General features: G+C 35.3%; 1 protein-coding gene and 1 pseudogene across 8 annotated transcripts in view; both read left to right on the forward strand.

Annotated features, from left to right (window-relative positions):
- LOC119511850 overlaps positions 1-21,470 on the forward strand; it is a 46,081-nt pseudogene extending 24,611 nt beyond the window's left edge.
- Positions 1-25,414, forward strand: part of NOL4 (nucleolar protein 4) — a 422,358-nt gene that overhangs the window by 302,911 nt on the left and 94,033 nt on the right. The window lies entirely within an intron of this gene.

Here is a 25,414-nt window from a genome sequence, read left to right on the forward strand (position 1 = left end):
CAGGATGCAAGATCAATATACAAAATTCATTTGTACTTTTATTCACTAGTAATGAACAATCCAAAAATGAAATTAAGAAAACAACTGCACTTAGAATAGCTTTAAAAAGAATAGAATACTTATGAATAAATTGTTATAACAAGGTGTTATTTGAACATTGAAAATTATAAAACATTATTGAAAGAAATTAAAGAAGACCTAAGTAAATGTAAGGACAACCTGTTTTTCTGGAATACAAGACTTAATGTTGTTGAGATGGTAACATTTATCAAATTGATCTACAGATTAAACACAATCCCTGTCAAAATCCCAGTTGCATTTTTTTCCAGAAATTTACAAGCCAATCCTAAAATTCACATGGAGATTCAAGAAACCCAAGACGGCTAAAACAGTTTTGAAAAAGAAAAGCAAAGTTGGAGGACTCAGACTTCCCAATCTCAAAGCTTATTCCAGAGCTACAGAAATCAACGCAGTATGGTACTGCCTAAAGATAGACATATAGATCAATGGAATAGAATTAAGAGTCCAGAAATGAACCTATACATCTATTGTCAATTGATTTTAGACAAGGATGCAAGAATATTCAAAAAGAATCATCTGTTCAATAAATGGTACTGTCTGTACACAAGGAAAATGACATTTTATCCCTACTTCACATGATATACAAAAGTGAATTCAAAATGGATCAAAGACCTAAATGTAAAGGCTAAAACTATATGAAACTCTTTAAAAAAATAGGGGTAAATCTTGTTGATTTTCAATTAGGCAGTGGCTTTTTAGATTTGACAATCCAAGCTCCAGGGCCAAGGAAAAAATAGATAAATTGGATTTCATAAAGATTTAAAATTTTTGTGCAGTAAAGGGCTAAAAACCTTGAAATGTCAACCCATAGAATGGGTTTCTCCCATAGAATAGAAGGAAATATTTGGAAATCATATATTTAATAAGAGAATTATATCCAGAGTATATAAATCACTCTTAAAACTCAACAATGAAATGACAACCCAATTGAAAACCAATGAGCATCCCCCCTACATGGGACCTGACTCCCAGGGGTGTAAATCTCCCTGGCAACACAGGATATGACTCCCGGGGATAAATCTGGACCCGGCATTGTGGGATTGAGAATATCTTCTTGACCAAAAGGGGGATGCAAAATGAGATGAAATAGTTTCAGTGGCTGAGAGATTTCAAATGGAGTCGAGAGGTCACTCTGGTGGACATTCTTATGCACTATATAGATAACACCTCTTAGGCTTTAATGTATTAGAATAGCTAGAAGTAAATACCTGAAACTATCAAACCCCAACCCAGTAGTCTGGACTCCTGAAGACAATTATATAATAATGTAGCTTACAAGGGGTGACAGTGTGATTGTGAAAACCTTGTGGATCACACTCCCTTTATCTAGTGTATGGATGGATGAGTAGAAAAATGGGGACAAAAACTAAATGAAAAATAGGGTGGGATGGGGGGATGGTTTGGGTGTTATTTTTTACTTTTATTTTTTATTCTGATTCTTTCTGATGTAAGGAAAATGTTCAGAAGTAGATTGTGGTGATGAATGCATAACTATATGATCGTACTGTGGACAGTTGATTGTATACCATGGATGATTGTACGGTACGTGAATATATTTCAATAAAACTGAATGTAATTAAAAAAAAAAAAACAATGGGCAAAGGACGTGAATAGACATTTCTTCAAAGAAGATATACAAATTGTGAATAAGCACATGAAAAGATGCTCAACACCCTTAGCCATTATGAAAATGCAAATCAAGACCACAAGATACCACTTCACACCCATGAGGATGGTCATCATAAAAAAGATTGACAGTAAGAAATGTTGGAAAGGATGTAGAGAAATTGGAGCCCTCACACACTGCTGATGGGGATGTAAAATGGTACAGCCAGTACAGAAAACAATCTAGCAGTTCTTCAAAGTGTTAAACATAGAGTTACCATAAGACCCAGCAATTCCAATCATAGATATGTACCCAAGAGAATTGCAAGCATTTATACACACAAAATCTTGCACATAGATGTTCATAGCAGCATTGTTCATAATGGCAAAAAGTGCAAACAACCTTATTCTCATTCAGCTGGCAAAGAGACAAGAGATAGAAGAGAGAGACAATGTTGTATATCCATAGAACAGAATATTTTCACCTATAAAAAGGAATTTTTTTTTTATTAATAGAAAGAAATGGAGTACTTATACATTAAATAACATTGATGAAGTTTGAAAATAGTATGCTAAGTGAAAGAAGCCAGGCATAAAAGGCAACATAGTGTATGATTCTCTTTATAGAAAATGTCCAGAAAATAGATTCTTGATTGCTAGGTGGTAGGGGAGGAAGAAGTGAGGAGTGCCTGTTAATGGGTATGGGATTTCTTTTTGGGATGATGGTAATATTTTGGAATTAGATAGTAGTGATGGTTGCAAAACCTGAATATACTAAAAATCGCTGAACTGTTTGTTTTAAAACAGTGATTTTTATGGTATGTGAATTGTATCTTGATAAAAATTACACTATTAAAGATAATAAATTAGTTTTAACCAAAAAAAAAAGAAAGATAACTCTTGGTTGCTTGGTTGTTTGCTCAAGTCTATTATACTTAGGGAATCAATTTAGAGAGATTGAGGAAGCCAGAATTTTACTTTCATTTACAGTATATTTCTTTATATTTCATGTCTTTCCCAAAAATAGTGGTTATATTGTCTACCTTTACCTAAAATCTGTTGAATATACAGGCTTTGCTGCAAATCTGAAAAGTTTGATTGCATTTTGATTCACTCAATTTGGGGTGAATTAAGGGAGACTAAGACATGAGGCTTTTCCTAATATTGATCTAGAGAAAAAACAAAACTTTTGATTTTTGAGAGTCATTGGTCACTATAGTTACAACCATGAAAGCTTCAACCTCTCAGTAGATCACATAAAGAAAAAAAATTTTATAGCATTTTGAAATACCTAAACTCAAATAATCAAAATATTGAGCTATAGTGTTAACTTTAGGAAGGTATGATTTTTAGGTACTCACAGTGATGTGCCTGTGAAAGTTCTCTTTTCCCCTTGGGTCAGAGGGGATGTGCTGCCTCCATGTACATTTCCACGTAACTGAAATAATTGTCCAGCTGTCATAAACATCACTCTGGAAAATGACCTCATGTGAGATTTTACAGCTGGGATAAACATGTAGGGATAATTCTTCTCTTTTTCTCAGGGATTTGTTTTTGAACTACTCTTTAAAATATCTAATCACATGATAGCCTTCACTTTAGTCATTGGTTTGATACGTTATAGCATTTTTCTCCTTGGGAAATAATTTTCAGTCTTTGTGTTCTCAAGCACTCTTTTATCCCTCACTGTAGCCCTGTGCGGTGGGTATAGTTATTATTCTTAGCTTTTAATGAGCAACCTGAGGCTAACAGAGGTTCAATAAATTGTCCAAACTCACACAGATAGCAAATGGCATGAGAATTGAATTGCTTAAGTTAAAGATGACCCTTGGTCAAATGCTGAAAACTTGCAAAATCTTAAAGCCAAGTTACATTTTCCCCAGAGTTCAAAAAGAAGTAGAAATCACTAAAGATTGTGTTTTCTTTCTTTTTAAGTGATAACATTGAACAGCATTGGAAAGTTTGCAAATATTTGAGCCCATGAGGATCTTTCTATGTAAGCCTGATGGACATGGTGTCTATTCAGGGATATAATTGCCTATATGGTTGGCCTTAGCATAGGGTGATACTTTGAGGAAAAGAGTAAAAATTAGACCAGACCTATTTTTTAAATTAAATTCAGCTTTATTGAAATATATTCACATACCATACAATCATCCATGGTGTACAATCAGCTGTTCACGGTACCATCACATAGTTATGCATTCATCACCACAATCTATTTCTGAACATTTTCCTTACATCAGAAAGAATCAGAATAAGAATAAAAAATAAAAGTAAAAACAACCAAATCATCCCCTCCATCCCACCGTATTTTTCATTTAGTTTTTGTCCCCATTTTTCTACTCATCCATCCATGCACTAGATAAAGGGAGTGTGATCCACAAGGTTTTCACAATCACACTGTCACCCTGTGTAAGCTACATTGTTATACAATCGTCTTCAGGAGTCCAGACTACTGGGTTGGAGTTTGATAGTTTCAGGTATTTACTTCCAGCTATTCCAATACATTAAAATCTAAGAGGTGTTATCTATATAGTGCATAAGAATGTCCACCAGAGTGACCTCTCAACGCCATTTGAAATCTCTCAGCCACTGAAACTTTATTTCATTTCATTTTGCATCCCTCTTTCGGTCAAGATGTTCTCAATCCCAGGATGCTGGGTCCAGATTTATCCCCAGGAGTCATATCCTGCATTTCCAGGGAGATTTACACCCCTGGGAGTCAGGTCCCATGTAGGGGGCAGGGTGGTGAGTTCACCAGCCGAGGTGGCTTAGTTAGAGAGAGAGAAGGCCACATCTGAGCAACAAAGAGGCATTTATAGGGAGACTCTTATGCACAATGACATGCAAGTTTAGCCTCTCCTTTGCAGTATCGAGCTTCATAAGGGCATGTTCTGTGATAGAGGGCTCAGCACATCAAACCACCAATCCTCAATGTTTGTGCCAACATCAGCATCAGTCAGACCTATTTTTTACTTGCAAAAATGGCAAGTTCATATAGTTCAGTCTAACATGAATGCAGATGGTAACTAAGCTATTGACTTTGCTGAGTGTTAAACAGTATTGTATGAAACGAATGTCACATAAAGATCCAGAAGTGATTGAAAGCAACTATATTTTACACTGTTTTTTAATTGACCAACAAAAGTTGGTGAAATTTTTGTGGTATTTAAATAATGGTAATTCATTAACTTTGCGAATTGAACAGAGAGCTTAGAAATAATCTCCAATTTAAAAACTGCAGAATTAATGACCTTGCAAGTCCACAATCCCTATATCATAATTCTAAAATACAGAAGGCTCTAAAAATCACATTAAATACATCATATAACTTTGGGACAAACTAATTCTGGCAAAAACTTTCCTGAATGACCTGAAGCTGTTTATGGTTGTTATTTATCCATTTTAATATACATATTCATATGAATTTCTTGAGAAATGTATTTTTTTACAGGGTACTTCTGGAGTATTTCAAAATATATAGTTTATGAACCATTTGCTATTCTAAATCCAAAATTCTTCTAAGTTCCAAAACACTTCTGTCCCTAAGGGTTTCATTTATGATGGTGGACCTATAACAATGAATGTTTTAATCTCATAATTTAAGGTTTTTCATTAATATGTTAATATATATCTAAAAGGATGTGGAGTCAGACAGTAAAGTTAGGGCATTTATAGATGGGTAAAAAGGATAAACAGATAATTTAATTTGCAATTTTAAATAAGATTTGTTTCTGGCAAATCTTTTGAGTACAATAAACACTAAACTTCAGTAAAATAGACTAATAAAGAGAATTGGATTTTTTTACTCATCACAATTCTCTTCTTACCCACTTAATCTATTTATTCACCTCCAAAGGAGAATGTGGGTCTGAATTTTCTTTAATTAATTTTTTTTCTTTATTAGAGAAATTGTAGGTTTACAGAACAATCATGCATAAAATACAGGATTCCCACATACCACCCTATTATTAATACCTTGCATTGGTGTGGAACATTTGTTACAATTGATTATATAGCCCATTTTTATAATTGTTCATAAAATTATTTTATAATTGTTTATAATTTTATAATTGTACTATTAATTATAGCCCATGGTTTACTTAGGGTTCACTGTTCATGGTTCACTGCAGTTCCATGAATTTTTTTTAAAAAATTTTTATCCTGTTACTGTATATACAACCTAACATCTCCCCTTTTAATCACATTCAGATAGATATATTTCAGTGCTGCTAGTTACATTTACAATGTAGTGCTACCATCACCACCAGGCATTACTGAAACATTTCCATCATTCCAAATAGGAGCCTCTAAATTTCTTTGTCACTTTTGTCTTGGAGACCTATACTATTTGAATCTTTCTGCTCAGATTTTACATTTTTATCCTAAAATTGTCTTTTTTATGTATCAAAAATCATCATTCTCCAATAAACCAATTCCCACATATCTCCCATCAAAAGTAAATATCAAAGAAAAACAGTCTTATGGTTCTGTGAGCCTTTATTCAAGTTATATTCATATTTTGTATTCTCTCTTTGTCACTCCACAATTAAAAAACGATGTTGTCCAACCAAGCAATAATCCACAGGCTTTTATTGTCTACCTGCTATGTCCCCAGCAAAAGTGTTGACAGGGTACATTTTAGTTAATTCATAGTTAATTTTAATTAATACTAACCAAGAATATTTTGTGTGATTATTTTGAATCAATAACTCTTGCATTCATAATTCTCAAGGAAGCTTAATGTCTTGTAGCAAGGACCATTAAGACAACAAGAATTTAGGAGATAAATCTTCCTCATGGAAGAGTAAAAGAATCATCAGTAGATACCTGAATGATGAAGGACTACATTGTCTGGCTACTTTTCTTGACACCCAGAGTCTCTCCTTCAGCCAGAATTTGGTGAATTTTCCAACCCAGCTCTAATTTCACAACTAGTTACCTTCATTTTTAAATGTGCATATTTTAAAGTGAACACATTTTAAATATGCACATATTTTTAAAATGTGCATATTTTAAGACATGTTTATCTTAAAGAAGCAGAGATATAGTTAAATACTAGTTTGGCAGTCAGAAAGATGGGTCAAGCTTTTAGTTAATAAGCTAGGCAAATACTAATGGGTAGAAACTGGCTAGCTGCTAACCAATCCAGTTTTTTCTTCTTCCTGGGCACATAGCTAAACAGCATTTAGAAGCCTCCCTTGCAGTTATGGTGCTTTTGTGACCAAGTTCTGGTCAGTGGAAGTTGAGTAGAGATGAAATCAGCCAGCTCTAGGACTGACCCATAGAAACTTCCTGTGCACAATTCTCCTTTCCTTTTCTACCACTGGCTGAACACAGCAGACTCCAAGGCCCTAGATTTCCTCAAGAAGAAAGGAGCCTAGATCCCTGAATTACCATATCTGAAGTTACCTGCCAGTTAGGAAAACCCATTTTTAAATTAATTTGAATGAGAAATGGATTGTGTTAAGTCACTGAGATTTGAGATTCTGTCAGCAACAGCAGCCAAGTGTTATATTAAGCAACAGAAATATGGACAAATAATTTAGACATAGATCTATGTATGTCACAGAAGTCTCAAACCAGAGGTTACATGAGCTAAATCTTGTAAACTATAACATAATAGGTTATGAGGGCTGGGGACACTGAAGCCAGAATGAATGGGTTCAAAATCCCAACTCTGCCATTTACTGGCTGTGAAGGAAGCCCTGGCAAGCGAACTTACCCACTCTGTTCCTCATTTTTCTCATTGGTAACATGGGTACAGCAATAGTATCTACCTAATGGGGTCATTTGAGAATGAGTTGATATATATAAAAGAGTCCCTGGAATATAGCAAGGGACTACTATAATATAATAGTCATTGTTTTTGTTATTATTATTGATGATGTCTTCATTTATTACTAGAATTATTTTTAAAATAGGACAAATGAAACAAGATTAAATATTCAATTGTCAAGCTAAGAGCATTGTAAAAATAGATACCATATCTGGAAAATCCACCTGTCAAGCATCAGTTGTTTTTAATTTCTGAAGCCTAGCCTGGTGAAATGATTATCCAACATTTCTAAAATACTTATTCAACCCCACTCCCTTATGAATTGAAATGCTAATAGTGCCTCCAAACCCCTACCGTATTATGATTGTTTGAATTGTAGGTGATAGAAATAATGACCGGGAGTTCAGTTCATTGTCAAATCTCACCTTCAACTCAAAGTTAACTCTAAAAAGTAAAAGAATGTCTTCTATCGATTTATGAGATAATGAAAATTAGAGTAAAATCATGGTTTGGGGAAAATACATTTAAGTTCTCATAACATTTTTCATCTTTTAAAAGGTACTTTGACAAAATCTAATTGATATTCACAATAGACATTCTGAGGACTGATGCCTATATGTACCATTCATAATTTTAATTTAGAAACCAAAATGAGATTATCAGGTACATTTTACCATGTTTGGGTTTCTCCTTCATGATGATAGAGCAATAACTTTAATAATTGTGTCTGAAACGTTGAAAGAAGAGATAAATCAGACATTGCATGTTTGCTTACTGGGTCATAGGACTTCTCTCGGTATCGGTTTATTCTAACCTTGTAATAAAAGGTAAAACCAGTATTCCTGACATCTATCTGTAGACACTTCAAGAATATACACTTTGATGGATTCTGCCTCTTAAAACTGCTGTAATCATAGAAGTTTGGGTTTGAAAGAAACCTTGCATGTCATTCCTAGCACATACTTCTGACATTTGTAAAATAAAAGTAAGACATGACAAATTGGTTCAAATATATATCTCACTCTCTCAGGAGCAATTCTTTCACGAAGAAGTATGTAGTAACTTCAAATAGAATACATTGCTTTTGACTTATGGCTTTTATTCTGCAGAATGATGGAGCAATTTTTTTCCTGCGTAGAAGAACTTCAGTAACCATTTAACACACTAGGTACATGTGTCATGGGCTGGTTGTGAGAATCAGTTGTTCTAAACCTGTTTTATAATGACAGCTGACATGATCTCCCCTGCCCAATGACCCATCAGAGAGTTTACATGGCCTGATGCGTAGCTCTCTTCTTTTCTGCCTTGAAATGTGTGAATACCTAAGATTATCTTCCTATTCATTTAGTGCTGTTGGCTCTCCCTGTATGACTGTACTGCATGTCTCTGAGGCCCATCTTCCTCAAAAAATTACTTCTCAAAGGCTGACTTCCTGTCATTAATAAATCAAATTATATTCATCATAGTGACACTTTTGTGTTTAGAACAGCAGGGACAGCTCTGTCCCATCATGTAAAAGTGGTCTTCAAACAGCACCAACTAAAGAGGAATTCCACTTTTGCTGAGAGAAAAGTATCAACTGCTTGGCATGAGGGCATTTCTTCTTTCCACTGAATGCTGGTCTGAAGCTGTTACATACCCCAGGAAAGGACATGTTCTTTCCCTCTATTCCTGTGGGTGTGGACCTGTTGTGGGTGGGACCTTTTGATTAGGTTGTTTCACTTGAGATGTGACCCAACCCATTCAAGGTGAGTCTTAATCCTTTACTTGAGTCATTTATGTGAGGATAAAGGATGGAAAAAAAGCCAGAGATCTTAGAGAGAAGCACCCAGAGAGTTTAGAGAGAAAAGCACCAAAGAAAAAAGCAAAGACCCACGGAAATTGAAAGAGCCACTGAAGCCAGAACCTGAAAGCAACAAAACACAGGAGCAAAGGACCAGCAGACGCTGGCCCTGTGCCTTGCTATCTCACAGAGGAACCCTGGATGCTAGCAGCCTTTCTTCAGAGAAGATATCGTCCTGTCGATGCCTTAATTGGGACATTTTCAAGGCCTTAGAACTGTAAATTTTAAACTTAAAATCCCCATTGTTAAAAGCCAGTCCATTTCTGTTATATTGCATTTCAGCAGCTTCAGCAGACTGAAACACCGTGTCTGTTTCTTCATGGATCACTTCTTAATAACCCCAATGTATTGTGAGTGAGGAAGTGCAAGTTGTGAGAACTCACATGTGAGAGTCAGGCTTGGAAAATTCACAGCCAGGAACAATGCCTCAAATCCTGCTGCAGAAGTTGCTTGACGGAAATGCTTCAACATTGAGCACTGGCAATTGTCCCTGGAATCACTGATACTGCTGCCCATGAAACTTAGTATGGACTTGCCACCTGACCACCACGCTGAGCAGAACCAGTTCCCAGTGGTGTCTACTTCTTCACATCACTGACTTGTGCTTAAAGTTCGGGGTGGGTGCATCTGGTAGGTGGACTCTGGGTCATAGAGAAGGCATTTTAAGCTTCTGTGCTGGAAAGTGGTCTCTGCTCATAAAGAGGAGGATATATAAAAAATAGAAATAACGATCGAATGCCTACTGTACTCTCCCCCTTAGGTTGTCCAACATTACATACTTAAAATTCTAAAAATTAAAAATCCTTCCTCATAAAATGCAGCTCTCAATTAGTAAAATGAAAATATGTTCTCAAAAAAGGAGTCAACTCAAAAGGTCATTGCTATTGCAACCTGTTCCAATTTAATATTTCCAAAAAATGACCATTTTTCTTCCCAGTCCATCATGAGCTCTTCTTTGACAGAATAAACCATAAAGTTGCTACACCTGAAGCACCTAGTATGAGATAATGGAGGAAAAGGAGAGGGTACCATCACTTCTATGTGCACTTGGTTTACTGCTAGCCATAGCACAATAAGAGCTTCCAGGACTAACCTACCACCATCTAAGCCTGGCATTATGCCACAAAGATGTTCAGGGCCAAAGATCCTGATGTGCTGTGGTTCCTGGCACAGGAAAAATGTGGGAAATGCCCATAGAAACAAAGATGGAACTGTAAGCAGCCGCCATTTGGAATGTAGAACATTCTCTTAATCAGCATATGTGTCAAAAGCTAGGTTTAAAATTTGCTTCTCATGGACACCTAATCAAAACTTAGGTTCTTTCATTTGAAGGACATGCTCAATAGGTACATCATGTATTTTTATACTAATCCCACAAAATACAATTTATCAAAATAGAATTAAAAATAGAATCAAAATAGAATTTGTATTTGTAGCACGTAAATCTACTTTTGTAGCAAGACTACGGAAAGCTAATTTATGTCCCTGTTAAGTCTCATGTTTTATGCATCTCAACTATTAAATGTACCTTAGCATGTGTTGATGCAAGTTGTCAGGATGAGGCCTGGCAGTTCCAGAAGAAATAGCATACAAAGTAGCCACTGACATAGCAACATGGCTTGAAGAAACATGTTTTCCAATAACTTCCAAATGGATTCCTCAATAGCTCAATGTATATGGTATAAGAATAATGTGTTCCTACAGTAATGAGGCTCAGAAGTTACAGAGCAATGATTTAAAAATGCATTAGGCATGCAAAATGAGACGAAATGGTTTCAGTGGCTGAGAGATTCCAAATGGAGTCGAGAGGTCACTCTGGTGGACATTCTTATGCACTATATAGATAACACCTCTTAGGCTTTAATGTATTGGAATAGCTAGAAGTAAATACCTGACACTACCAAACTCCAACCCAGCAGCCTGGACTCCTGAAGACAATTATATAATAATGTAGATTACAAGGGGTGACAGTGTGATTTTGAGGACCTTGTGGATCACACCCCCTTTATCTAGTGTATGGATGAGTGGAGGAATGGGGATAAAAACTAAAGGACAAATGGGGTGGGATGGGGGGATGATTTGGGTGTTTTTTTTTTCACTTTTATTTTTTATTCTTGTTCTGGTTCTTTCTGATGTAAGGAAAATGTTCAGAGATACATTGTGGTGATGAACGCATAACTATGTTATCATACTGTGGACAGTGGATTGCATATCATGGATGATTGTATGATGTGTGAATGTATTTCAATAAAACTGAATTAAAAAAAATGCATTAGGCCTTAATTTCAGTTTAATTTTATGTATTTTTTCTAGATTACTGGCCATGTCAAAATTTACGTGTAAATAGAAGGAAGTATCCTAGAGGAAGCTAAAAACAAAAAGTAAAAGACTGGCAGAAGCTTCACAATGTCAAGAACTCTCTATTGTTAAAAAATTTGGATTGTCAAAATTATAAAGATAAGGAAATGAATCACAATAACCAAGAAGATATAGATGATGATAATTGGAGAGATTAAAGATGACAAGATTCCTTTCTAACAGGAAACAACAGAGCAGAAGGAAAATAAAATAATAGTAAAGAAAAACACTTATTTGGACAACAGAGCAACACAAATGTCAACAGCAGTTTTGTCATGGCCTATTAGGCTGAATTAATTTCATTCAATGTTGTTTGATAAAAAAGTTTTGATCTTTTTTAAAAAAATCTTGATCCAATATTACAGAGATTCAAACAGAATGTATAATGTGAAAAGGAGATGCTTTCAATCATATTTTAGGATAAAATGAAAATAAATATCAAATTGATATGAGGTGTTAGCCAGATTATTTCAAAACTAAGGGTTGCATATAATGTTTTGTTTGTATATTATTTTGAACAAGACAGACATTACATATCTGGGTTTTTAGAATGAATGTATATTTTGGGAATGATCAAAAGGTCAGGAAGGTAAGGGTCAAAATGACTTTGGTAACTTCAATTACATACAAATCAAATTTAAAATATGCACTACGACAGTGATTTTCAAGTGTGGTCCCTGGACCAGCAGCTTCTGTATTATCTGGGAACTTACTAGAAACCAAAATTCTTGAGCTCCATCCCAGACCTAATGAATGGGCTCCAGCAATCTATGTTTAAAAAAGCTCTTTGATGCTGATACATGCCAAAATTAGAGTAACACTGTTCTAGTCAACCAACATCTTGAAGAAAGGCTTGAAAGTAGAGTTGTTTCAAAGTGTCAAAAAGAGTAACTGTGGTTTTAAATATTAAGTGAAAGAGGTTTATCTTTCAGAGGTAAAATGTCAAAGTAAAATATGAAATGCAACCTATTTATCCAAAACTGTTTAAGAATTAATCTAAATAATAGGAAAATAGGTACAAGATGGTAAACTAATAAACCAGATCCCAGATACCAGTCTCTATTTGTACTTTTCTACGCTGATAAGGCAGACTAATCAGTTCGTAATTTGTGCATTATTATAACAAAATCCTACAGATAATTTTGAACATTCTTTGTCAACTGAAAGTGATTCTTTATTCAATAAATGAAATCATTTCCGGATGATCATAACCTAGCATGTTCGGTCTTTCTACAACACAGCTGCCATGAAAGGTGAGAACAAAGAGCTTCAAAAGGAGTCATCTAAAATGCTAATTAGAATGAACAGTGTAGCCACATGCAGCTCAGACTTCTCATCTCATAGGAGGAAAAGCTGCTTCTGCAGCTCCTGAAGTTATGGATTACTGAGGAATTTTGCAACGTTATATGTTCTCGTCTCAGTTTGTCTTTTAGAAGGAGTATTTGAAAATACTCATGTGAACTTCCTTAAAGAGTCGAAGTGTAACATGCTTCCCAATTATAAAGCTGTTTGGATCTTGATATAGGGGAACAAATATTTTATGTACTCAAAATATTATTTCAATGACTCAAAAAACACACAAACACCAACAAGATGCTAAAAATTAATTTGAGGTTGAGATAGTTGGAATATGACAGTTTAAACCTTTTGAGGTAATTCTGAGGCAATTGTAATAATACAGAGATATCTTGTGTAGTCTTCACACAGTGGAATATGGCATTTCAACTGCAAATTTGGAAAGACTTGTCAGACCTTTTGAATAAAGCACATGAGAAATTACAGATCCTAATTTGAAAATATATAAAGGGTCTATTTGTCATCTTCATATTTATTTAATAAAGGACTGAGAGAAGTCAGGTAAAATTAATAGGACAGGAAAAAATAAAATTAAATCAATAGGCATTGTTCTGATATTAAAAAAATGACTTGCAATAAAAAAAATCAGATCATACCAATGGCAGTATTTCTTTAGGAGGAAGAGTTAATCCAATTAATGAAGAGGAATGAATCATACAGAACACCTTGGGAGAAGATTTAAGTTTAATGTTGGATTTGATGGAAAATACTGTTCTCAATGAAGAAAACATACAACTTATAAATGCCACTTTAATGAAGACAGGATGACAAGCTAGTTAAGCGCTGCTGTCAAATAGAATCAAGCACTGCATGGGAAAACTTGAAATGCCCTGAAATTTCACTGCTCAAACATAAAAGGAACTTGATTAAGGGTTTCCCCAAACTGAAAACAATTTCACAATTTGCATGATATTATCAATAATTAATTTGAGGAGCAAAGAAATCCTTTCTAAACTATCAGTAATAAAAGACACATTCCATCAGACAGGCTACAGTAAAAACTGAATTATTTTTATAGTCTCTATAGAATATATTACAAAATCATTGTCATATGAAGTGGCAACCAAAGAGCATGCAGCCAAGAAATAAGGAAAGAGAAAAGAATTATAGAATTGGTCCAGGCAGTAATTTAATTTTGAAGGTATTATATTATTTTTCTGGATTTTCTGATGTTTGTCATCAGCTTTTGAAAATTTTGTAATTTATTGTGATTTTTCTCATTTCAAGTAAACATTTATTTTGTATTTAGTTTTTCAAAAGAACCCCTGTCCAAATTTGATAAGTTTCAGGCCTCACGAAACTGGGATCTGCCCAATCCTCTGAACCTAGAATGATACCTGGCAGGCAGTAAGTGCTCCTTATGTGTTATTGAATACATGAATGTCGTGGTGAAAAAAGTTATAGTAGGGGAAGAGGCCAAACTAATAAAAAATTCATAGAACTTGAATTTTTTTTTTGACATTTAAAAGTGCAGTGAATAGTAGAGAATATAATACCAAGAACAATTAACACCCATCATCCAGATTCAACAGTTAAGATTTACTCATATTTGTTTAATTTTTCACTGTTTTTCCTGTAGTCGTTTAAAAGTAAATCCTAGACATCTTTTTATTTCACCCCTTTGTACCTCAATTTTATTTAACAGATGTGAACGTTTTCTTACAATAAATATTTACTTAACCAAATATTAGTTTAATACATCTAACAAAATTATTATTTTATATCATCTTTACCAGTCAAGGTTTTCCAGAGAAACAGAAACAATAAGACAGACATACCTGTTTTATTTTAATATTTCATTTTAAGGAATTGGCTCACCCAGTTGTGGGGGCTCGCAACTCTGAGATGAGCTGATGATGTTGTCTTGGGGAAAAATTTCTTCTTCTTTGAGAAACTTCAGTTTTTGCTCTTGAGGCTGTAACTGATTGGTTCAGGCCCACCATATTATCAAGGGTAATCTTAAAGACAGCTGATTAATCACATCTGCAAAATACCTTCAAAGGAACATCTAGCCTAGTATTTGATCAAAGAGCTGGACACCATATTCTAGCCAAGTTTACACATAAAATTAACCGCCACATCATCTAATTCCTCCATCTATGATCAAGTACTGTAGTCCCAATTTTCTCAAAAATGTCTTTTTAAATTTGGTTCTTTTGAATCATGTCTCAAACAAGATTCACACCTTTTTTGTTTTTTTTTAATGTCTCTTAAATCTCTTTATATGTGTCACTTTTTTTCCTTTGTGCTAACTTATGAAGAGCCTGAATCAGTTGTCTTATAAAATATTTCATATTCTGGATTTGTCTGTATTCCTTCTCTGGTGCCACTTAACTTGTTCCTCTATCCCCATATTTCATATAAATGGAAGTTAGCTCCAGGCTGATGGTTTTCAAACTTGAGAATTCATTAGAATCCCCTGGAATGCTTGTTAAAACACAGATTGCTGGGCCCAAACACCCAGTGTCTGATTCTAGTAGTCTGGGGTGGGGCCCAATAATTTTCATTTCTAGCAATATCCTAGGAGATGGTAACGCTGCTGCTCCAGCAACCACACTTTGAGAACCACTACTTCTAGATAGAGGCTCCGTTAGGTTTGAGTTCACATTTTTTGGCATGTCTGCTTCTTAGGTGAGGCTGTGCACTTCGTTTTGCCTCACATCTGGAGGCAAACAGGGCCTGATCATCACTCTTTAAATGATGTTAAGATTACACAGTAGATTCAGGTCATGAATAACTGATATTTTTAAAAGTAACCAGCAGGATAATTTTTTAAATTGCAATTTTAAAAATTTAATCAGATCATCTTCTGTACAATTCTACTGTGTAAATAGTCACTTATTCAGAAAATATTTATAGTCTAGTCTCATTATCCATGATAATTATGGTCTATAAAGTCCCCTGGAACACTGAATTAGTCAATTAGTGAATACTGAGCCATTGCTCCTAGAAGAAAAACAGGGTTAGGTTCCTGTGAGCCTCTCCTCTGAACATTTTTGTCAACTGATTAATACATAACTTTGTTTTATGTGTTTCTGTTTAAAGACACATTTAGTATCCATGATTGATTCCTTACTATTGAACTCATTGCCAACAGCACTATAACTCATGCTGAATGTTGCTTATCTTGACACACTTTTTTCTCTGAAAGGCATATCACAGCTTTCTTGTACTTAAGAATACTAAGCAGTAACTTCAGCACTGAGCTTGGGGAGGGAGGTGGTGTCCTTCTAAACAGCAAAATCACTAACAAAAAGCAAAAAAATGTAAAAAAATATGGCATTAAATATACCATGAAAAGGATACTTATTTGAAGTACAAGAGCTAAAAAAGAAAGCAGAATGTTGGGTGACTCAAATGTTGTTGCTGCTGTGTGCATGTCCTCAAATGACCTAGCATTATGAGTATGGATTTTGGAATTATACATTTTAGTGAGTAGGCAAATTTTAAAATATGGAATCCATAACTAAGGAGGATTGACTGTACTTTATTCCTAGTAAGTACTTGGCATTGTGCAAGGTTATAAAGGTGGAAGAGCCATGGGCTTTAAATGACCCTGATCTCAAGTAACTTTCAGTCTTTGTGAAATATGGACATATAAGCAAACTTGTACAATTTTTTAATGCAATTTTATTAAGATATATTCACATACCATAAAATCCATCCAAAGTATACAATCAGTGGCTCATGGTATCATCACATAGTTGTCCATTGATTACCACAATCAATTTTAGAACATTTTCATTACTCCAAAAAAAGAAATAAAAAGAAAAAAAGAAAACCCAAAATATCCCATACCCGTTATCCCCTCCCATTATTTTTTTAACAGTTTCACAAACAATACAGTCCATCCTAAGTGTACAATCAATGGCTCTTGGTATAATCACATAGTTAAGCATTTACCACTACCGTTCATATGAGAACATTCTCATTTCTTCCAAAGAAAAAAATCTCATATCCCTCATATCCTCCTATTATTGACTTTTAGCTTTGATATAGTGCCTTTGTTACAATTAATGCAAGAATATGACAGTTACTGTTAATTATAGAACTTCATTTACATTAATTATATTTTTTCCCATATACCACTCTATCACCTTGTAATAGTAAGTACAATTTTTCTAGTTCATGTAAGAACTTTCTTATATTTATACAATCAACTACAATCATTGTCCACTCTAGGTTTTGCCAAGTTATGCAATCCCAGTTTTTATCCTCTAGCTTTCCTTCTGGTGACATATATGATTCTAGCCTTCCTCTTTTAACCGTACTTATACTGAGCTTTGTTAATTACGTTTACAGTGTTGTGCTACCATCACACAGTACTGTACCATTTCTGAACCTTTACAGTCAACCTTATTGAACATTCTGTACTTGTTCAGCATTGATTGCCCAATCTCTGCCATCTTTTTATCTCCTAATAACCTATGCTTTCGACTTCTGCTCTCAAAATTTGCTCATTATAGTTAGGTCATATTGGTGAGACCGTATAATATCTGTCCTTTCATTTCTGTCTTATTTCATTCAACCTAATGACCTCAAGGTTCATTCACATCATTGCATGCCTCATGACTTCATTCCTTTCTGTAGCTGCATAATACTCCATTGTATGCATATATCCCAGTTCGCCCTTACACTCATCAGTTGCTAGACCCTTGAGCCGCCTCCATCCATTGGCAATCGTGAATAATGCCGCTGTATACATCGGTGTGCAGATGTCTATTCATGTCCCTGCCTTTAGTTCTTCCAAATACACAACTAGTAACAGGATTGCTAGATAATATGGCAATTCTATACTTAGGCTCCTCAGGAACTGCCATACTGTCTTCCAGAGGGACTGCACAATTCTACTTTCCTACCAACAGTGAATAGGTATACCTCCTTCTCCACATTTTCTCTAGCACTTGTAGTTTTCTATTTCTTTTTTTACAGTTTTATTTACACAGCATACAATCCCATCCTAACTATACAATAAATGTCTCCTATATAATAACATAATTATGCATTCACCACCAAAATCTATGTGAGAACATTCCCATTTCTTCTGAAAAGAAAGAAGGAAAAAATAATCTCATACCTCTCTCATATCTCCCTCTTACTTATATTTAGCTTTGCTATTTTGCCTTGGTTACAATTAATGCAAGAATATTACAACGTTACTGTTAACTATAGACATTAGTTTGCATTAATTATATTTTTTCCATATACAATCCCATTTTAACACCTTTTAAAAGTGACATACATTTGTTCTTGTTCATGTAAAAACTTTCTTATATTTCTACAATTAACCACCATCATTGTCCACTCTAGGTATTACTAAGTTGTATAGTCCCAGTTTTTGTCCTCTAGCTTTCCTTCTGGTGACTAACATGACTCTAGCCTTCCTTTTTCAACCATACTCACATTCAGCTTTGTTAATTACACTTACAGTATTGTGCTACTCTCACACAGCATTGTGCTATCCATTTCTGAACCTTTACAATTAACCTTATTGAATATTCTGTATTCCTTAAGCCTTGATTGCCCGATCTCTGCCCTCTTGCTATCTCCTGATAACCTGTGCTCTGTAATTTAACTCTCAGAATTTGCTCATTATGTTGTGAGACCACAGAGTATTTGCCCTTCTATTTCTGGCTTATTTCACTTAACATAATATCCTCAAGGCTCATCTATGTTGTGGCATGTATCATGACTTTATTCTGTTTCACAGCTGCATAATACTCCATCATATGCATATACCACAATTTGTTAATCCACTCATCAGTTGATGGACACTTGGACTGTTTCCATGTATTAGCAATCATGAATAATGGTGCTATAAACATTGGTGTGCAGATGTCTATTCGTGTTCCTACTTTCAGTTCTTCTGAATGTATACCTAGTAATGGGCTTGCTGGATCATATGGCAGTTCTATACTTAGCTTCCTGTGGAACTGCCAAACTGCCTTCCAGAGCAGCTGCACCATTCTACTTTCCCGCCAACAGTAAATAAGTGTACCTATTTCTCCAAATCCTCTCCAGCACTTGTGGTTGTCTGTGTTTTTGATAATGGACATTCTAGTAGGTGTGAGATGGTATCTCACTGTGGTTTTGATTTGCATTTCCCTGGTAGCTAGTGAAGTTGAGCATCTTTTCATATGCTTGTGAGTCATTTCTATTTCCACTATGGAAAAGTGTTTATGTATGTCTTTTGCCCATTTTTAAAACTGGGTTATTTTTCTTTTTGTTGTTGAGTTGTAGGATCTCTTTATATATTTTGGATACTAAACCCTTAACAGATATGTGGTTTCCAAATATTGTCTCCCATTGTGTAGGATGCCTTTTTACTTTCCTGACAAAGTTCTTTGATGCACAAAAGTATTCAATTTGGGGGAGATATTATTTACTTATTTCTTCTTTCAATGCTTGCACTTTGGGCAAAAGGTCTAGGAAACTATCTCCTACTGCAAGACCTTGAAGATATTTCCCTACATTTTCTGCAAGAAGTTTTATGTTCTTAGCTCTGATGTTTAGATCATTGATCCGTTTTGAGTTAATTTTTGTATAAGAAATCTTTCATTCTCTTGGGTATGGATATCCAGTTCTCCAAGCACAATTTGTTGAAGGGGCTGTTCTGTCCCAGTTGAATGTACTTGGCTGCCTTGTCAAAAACAATTGTCCATAGATCAGCGGGTCTATTTCTGAACTCTCAATTTTATTTCATTGGCCTGTATATCTGTCTTTACGCCTGTACCATGCTGTTTTGACTACTGTAGCTTTGTAATGTGCTTTAAAATCAGGTAATGGGGAAGATGGCATGGCGAGGCTGGACGCAGGAGGCTAATGTTATGGCCATACATAGGTTTGGTCAGTGGGCAGCCGAAGCTATGAGACACTCACTGATACCTTGGCCCCACTGCGGCTGCTCAGATGCAGGTGTAACATTTTTATTCAGCAAAAAATGTGTATTCAGAAAAGCACCAGGGAGGTTGAACCTCGATGATCAGACACAGGGACAAGTAGTAAAGCATACAAGAAAAGTGCTTTGATTCCTCCTGTAGAAGAAATAGTCTTTTATCCATCTCTCTATCCTATAAGGACTCTTGCAAAGCCTATGTTTTTACTGTTGGGTTTATAGGCTGTGCATTTGGATCAGCTGCTATTTGGCAACATGAATCACATAAATCCCGGGTCCAGAGCTATTCTGATGTTATAAAAGTAGTTGGTTGGATAGCATAAGACCACAAAAGGAAGGAGACTTCAGAAAGGAGATTAATAAGTGATGAAATACACTAAGACTGTGACAGGTATCATAGCTGTGAATGTCTTTGTATTCTATTTAAGGAGAGTACCTTCTCTACAGTGGACAATGATCAAATATTTCACATCCAATCAGCCTCTCAAGTCCTTTGTTCTCCAATGTTGTTGTCAACATGTGCTGGTTTGAATCTCTTATGTACCCCATAAATGACTATGTTCTTTTAATCCAATCTTGTGGGGGCAGAGCTATTGTGGGTGGGAACTTTTGATTAGATTACGTCTATGGAGATGTGACCCCACCCATTCAAGGTGGGTCTTAATTAGTTTACTGGAGTCCTTAAGAGAGCTCAGGGGTGGACACATTCCCAGATGCTTGGAGATGCAAATAAAAAGACATTTGGATATGCTAAGGTAAGAGATGAAGCCCAGAGTTTGCCCCAGAGAAGCTCAGAGAGGACTCCCTGATGGGAGAAACAAGCAAGGATGCACAGGAGCTGAGTGTGAAAAGCTAAGAGAAATTTTGGAGAAACATTTTGGAGAAAGCCACTGAAACCAAAAGATAAACCTGGGAAAGAAGGTTCAGCAGACTCTGGCCATGTACCTTCTCATGTGAAGAACCCTAGATGCCATCAGCCTTTCTTCAGAGGAGGTATTGTCCTGTTGATGCCTTAATTGGGACATTTTCATGGCCTTAGAAGAGTAAATTTTTGAACTAATAAACCCCCATTGTAAAAGCCAATCCATTTCTGGTATATTGCAATTTGGCAGCTTTAGCAAACTGTAACACAACATTTGGTCATTTCTCCTTGTTTCACATGGCTGCAAACATGTATGTTCTATGGAGCTTCTCCTCCAATAGAGTGAACATTCTAGGTCAAGAACAGTTCATGGCAGCGTACTTATCTGCAGTTGGGTGCAATCAAGACCATCTTGCAGCTGTCTGCACTAAGATTCCAGAAGGGAGGAATCACCATTATCTTCCTTCCAATGTTTACATTCACAGGAGGGAATGCCCCAAAAGCCATTATTGCCATGGATACAGTGGGAATGATCCTGGGATGGAAATTTGATCATACAGCACATCTTGGTAGGAACTCTCCTTGGAATATGGTTCATGAACTCATTTGGAAAAACAGGGAGCCTCTAGTGTAAATTTGGCATGAAATGGGGACTAATGGCCCCCAAAAAGGAGGTGGCTCTAAGTAAAACTGGGATTGGATAATACTGGAGCAACTGGTCCATGAGACGTGGAAGACCACTTACCGCATCAGCCCTGGAGTTTTACCACGACTGCCTCTGTCTGGAATATGTTCAGCATCGCACCTTCCTGGGTTTTAAACTACATCCCCAATACATGTCTTTATTAGGAAGTGAATTATGATGAAGTTGGTGAAATAAAGGTTTATATCTCTAGTTTTTTTTTTTTTTTTTTTTTTTTAGTCAGGTACTGTGAGACCTCCGACTTCATTTTTCTTTCTCGAGATGTTTTTAGCTATTTGGGGCACCCTGGCATTTCAAATAAATTTAATTATTTTTTTTTTTCTATTTCTACAAAGAAAGTTGATGGGATTTTCATTGGTGTTGTGTTGAATCTATAAATCATTTTAGGTAGAATTGAAATCTTAACTATATTTTGTCTTCTAATCCATGAACAGGGTGTGTCCTTCCATTTATTTATATCTTCCTTGATTTCTTTTAGCAATGTTTTGTAGTTTTCTGTGTATAGGTCCTTGGTTAAACTTGTTCCTAGATATTTGATTCTTTTGATTACTATTATAAATGGAAGTTTTTTCTTGATTTCCTCCTCAGATTGCTCATTACTAGTGTATAGAAACATTACTGATTTTTGCATGTTGAGCTTGTATCCTGCCACTTGGCTGAACTCATTTATTAGCTCTCATATCTTTGTTGTAGATTTTTTAGGACTTTGTACATATAGGATCATATCACCTGCAAATAATGAAAGTTTTACTTATTCCTTTCCAATTTGGATGCCTTTTATTTCTTTTTCTTACCTAATTTCTCTAGCTAGAACTTCCAGCACAATGTTGAATAACGATGGTAACAGTAGGCATCCTTGTCTTGTTCCTGATCTTAGACTTTCAGTCTTTCATCATTGAGTAATGATGTTAGTTGTGGGTTTTTCATATATGCCCTTTATCATGTCAAGGAAGTTTCCTTCTATTCCTATCCTTTGAGGTGTTTTCATCAAGAAAGGATGCTGACTTTTGTCAAATGTCTTTTCTGCATCAATTGAGATGATCATGTGTTTTTTCCCCTTTGATTTGTTGAAAATGGTGTATTACATTAATTGATTTTCTTGCATTGAACCACCCTTGCATACCTGGAATAAAACCCACTTGTTCATAGTGTATAATTATTTTAATGTGCTGCTAGATTCAATTTGCAAGTAATTTGCTGAGCATTTTTGCATCTATATTCATCAGAGAGATCTGTAATTTTCTTTTCTTGTAGTATATTGTTTGGCTTTCTTATCAGGGTGATGTTGGCTTCATGGAATGAGTTAGGTACCTTTCCTTCCTCTTCAGTTTTTTTGAAGAGTTTGAGCAGGATTGATACAAATTCTTTCTGAAATTCAGCTTGGAAAAATTCACCTATGAAGCCATCTGGTCCTGGACTTTTCTTTCTTGAGAAGTTTTTGATGACTGATTCAATTTCTCTACTTATGATTTTTTGTTGAGGTCTGTTTCCTCTTGAGTCAATGTTGGTTGTTCATGCTTTTTTAGGAAATTGTCCATTTCATCTAAGTTGTCTAGTTTATTAGCATATAGTTTGCTCATAGTATCCTCTCATTATCACCTTTTTCTCTTTGGGGCCAGTAGTTATGTCCCCCCTTTTATATCTGATTTTATTTATTTGCATCCTTTCTCAGTTTTTCTTTGTCAGCCTAGCTAAGGGTCCTTCAATTGTATTGATTTTATCAAAGAACTGACTTCTGGTTTTGTTGATTCTCTCTGTGGTTTTTATGTTTTGATTTCATTTATTTCTGCTCTAATCTTTGTTATTCCTTTCCTTCTGTTTACTTTGGGGTTAGTTTGCTGTTCTTTTTCTAGATCCTCCAGGTATGCAGTTCAGTCATTGATTTTTGCTCTTTCTTCTTTTTTAATATAGGCATTTGGGGCAATAAATTTACCCCTCAGCACTGCCTTCACTGTATCCCATAAATTTTGATATGTTGTGTTCTCATTTTCATTTGTCTCAAGATATTTACTGATATCTTGTAAATTTTTTCCTTGACCCACTGGTTGTTTAAGAGTGTGTTGTTTAGCCTCCATATATTTGCAAATTTTTGAGCCCCCCACCTCTTACTGATTTCCAGTGAATTCCATTGTGGTCTGAGAAAGTGTTTTGTGTAAGTTCAAAACTTTTAAATTTATTGATACCTGCTTTTTGACCCAACATGTGGTTTATCCAGGAGAATGATCCATGAGTACTTGAGAAGAATGTATAGCCTGCTGTTGTAGGGTGCAATGTTCTGTAATGTCTGTTAAGTCTAGTTCATTTATCATGTTTTTCAAGATCTCTGTTTCCTTATTGATCCTCCATCTAGATGTTCTATCCATTGGTGAAAGTGGCATTGAAGACTCCAACTATTATTGTAGAAGTGTCTGTTCCTCCCTTCAGGGTTGCTGGTGTTTGCCTAATGTATTTTGGAGCACTCTGGCTAGGTGCATAAATACATATGATTATTATTTCTTCTTGATGCATTGTTCCTTTTAATAAGACATGGTGTCCTTCTTTGTCTCTTTTAACTGTTTCACATTTACAGTCTAACTTGTCTGATATTAGTATAGCACCCCTGCTCTTCTCTAGTATTGTTTGTATGGAATATTTTTTTCCAACCTTTCCCTTTCAACCTATTTTTGTCCTTGTGTCTAAAATGCATCTCTTGTAGACAGCATTTAGAAGCATCCTTTTGTGTGTGTGTGTGTGTGTGTGTGTGTGTGTGTTTAATCCATTCTGCTAGTCTTTGTCTTTTGATCGGGGAGTTTAATCCATTAACATTCAATGTGTATTGTTACTGTAAAGGCAGTACTTTCTTCTGCCATTTTGTCCTTTGGAATTTATATGCCATGTCTTATTTTTTTTCTCTCTTTTTACCTTTTTAGTCACCCTTACTCAATTCTAGACTCTTCTCCAAACCTCTCTCTCCTGTCTTTTCCTATAAGCTTGTAGCATTCCCTTTACTATTTCTTGTAGAGCAAGTTTCTTGTTCACAAACACTCTCAGTGTCTGTTCATCTGTAAATATTTTAAACTATCCCTTATTTTTGAATGGCTGTTTTTCCAGATATAGAATTCTTGGTTGACAGTTTTTCTCTTTCAGTATCTTAAATATATCATGCCACTGCCTTCTTCCCTCCAGGGATTCTGCTGAATCTTATGGAGGTTCCCTTATATGTGATGAATCACTTTTCTCTTGCTGCTTTCAGAATTCTTTATCTTTGGTATTTGACAATCTAATTAGTAAGTGTCTTGGAGTAAGTCTATTTTTATCTATTCTGTTTGGGTTAGGTTGTAATTCTTGGACCTGTAATTTGATGTCTTTCATAAGAGTTGGGAAATTTGGGGCAATTATTTCCTCAATGATTTCTGCCCATTTTCCCTTCTCTTCTCCTTCTGGGATAACACATATATTCATGAGTTTCATGTTGTCATTCAATTCCCTGAGACCCTACTCAAATTTTTCCATTCTTTTTCCTAGCTGTTCCTTTGTGTATAAGATTTCAGATGACTTGTCTTTTTGTTCACTAATTCTTTCTTCTGCCTCTTCAAATCTGCTTTTGTATGTCTCCATTGTTTTTCATCTCTTCTGTTGTGCCTTTCATTCTGATAAGTTCTGTTGTTTTTTTCTGCAGGTTTCTGAGTTCTTCTTTATGGTCCACAGTGTATTCTTTATATCCTTCATCTCCTTTGCCACATTTTCTTCAACTCTTTGAATTGATTTACCTTTTTAGGTTTGTTTGAACATCCTTAAATAGTTGTTCCAACTCTTATATCTCATATGAAGTTTTAGTGTGTTCCTTTGACTGAGCCATATCTTCATTTTTCCTAGTGTCATGATTTTTTGTTGCTGTCTAGACATCTGATTTTCATGAATAGTTTATTCTGGAGGTTGTTTTCACTCTC

Source organism: Choloepus didactylus, chromosome 16 (assembly GCF_015220235.1).
Source record: "Choloepus didactylus isolate mChoDid1 chromosome 16, mChoDid1.pri, whole genome shotgun sequence".
NCBI classification, from domain to species: Eukaryota; Metazoa; Chordata; class Mammalia; order Pilosa; family Megalonychidae; genus Choloepus; species Choloepus didactylus.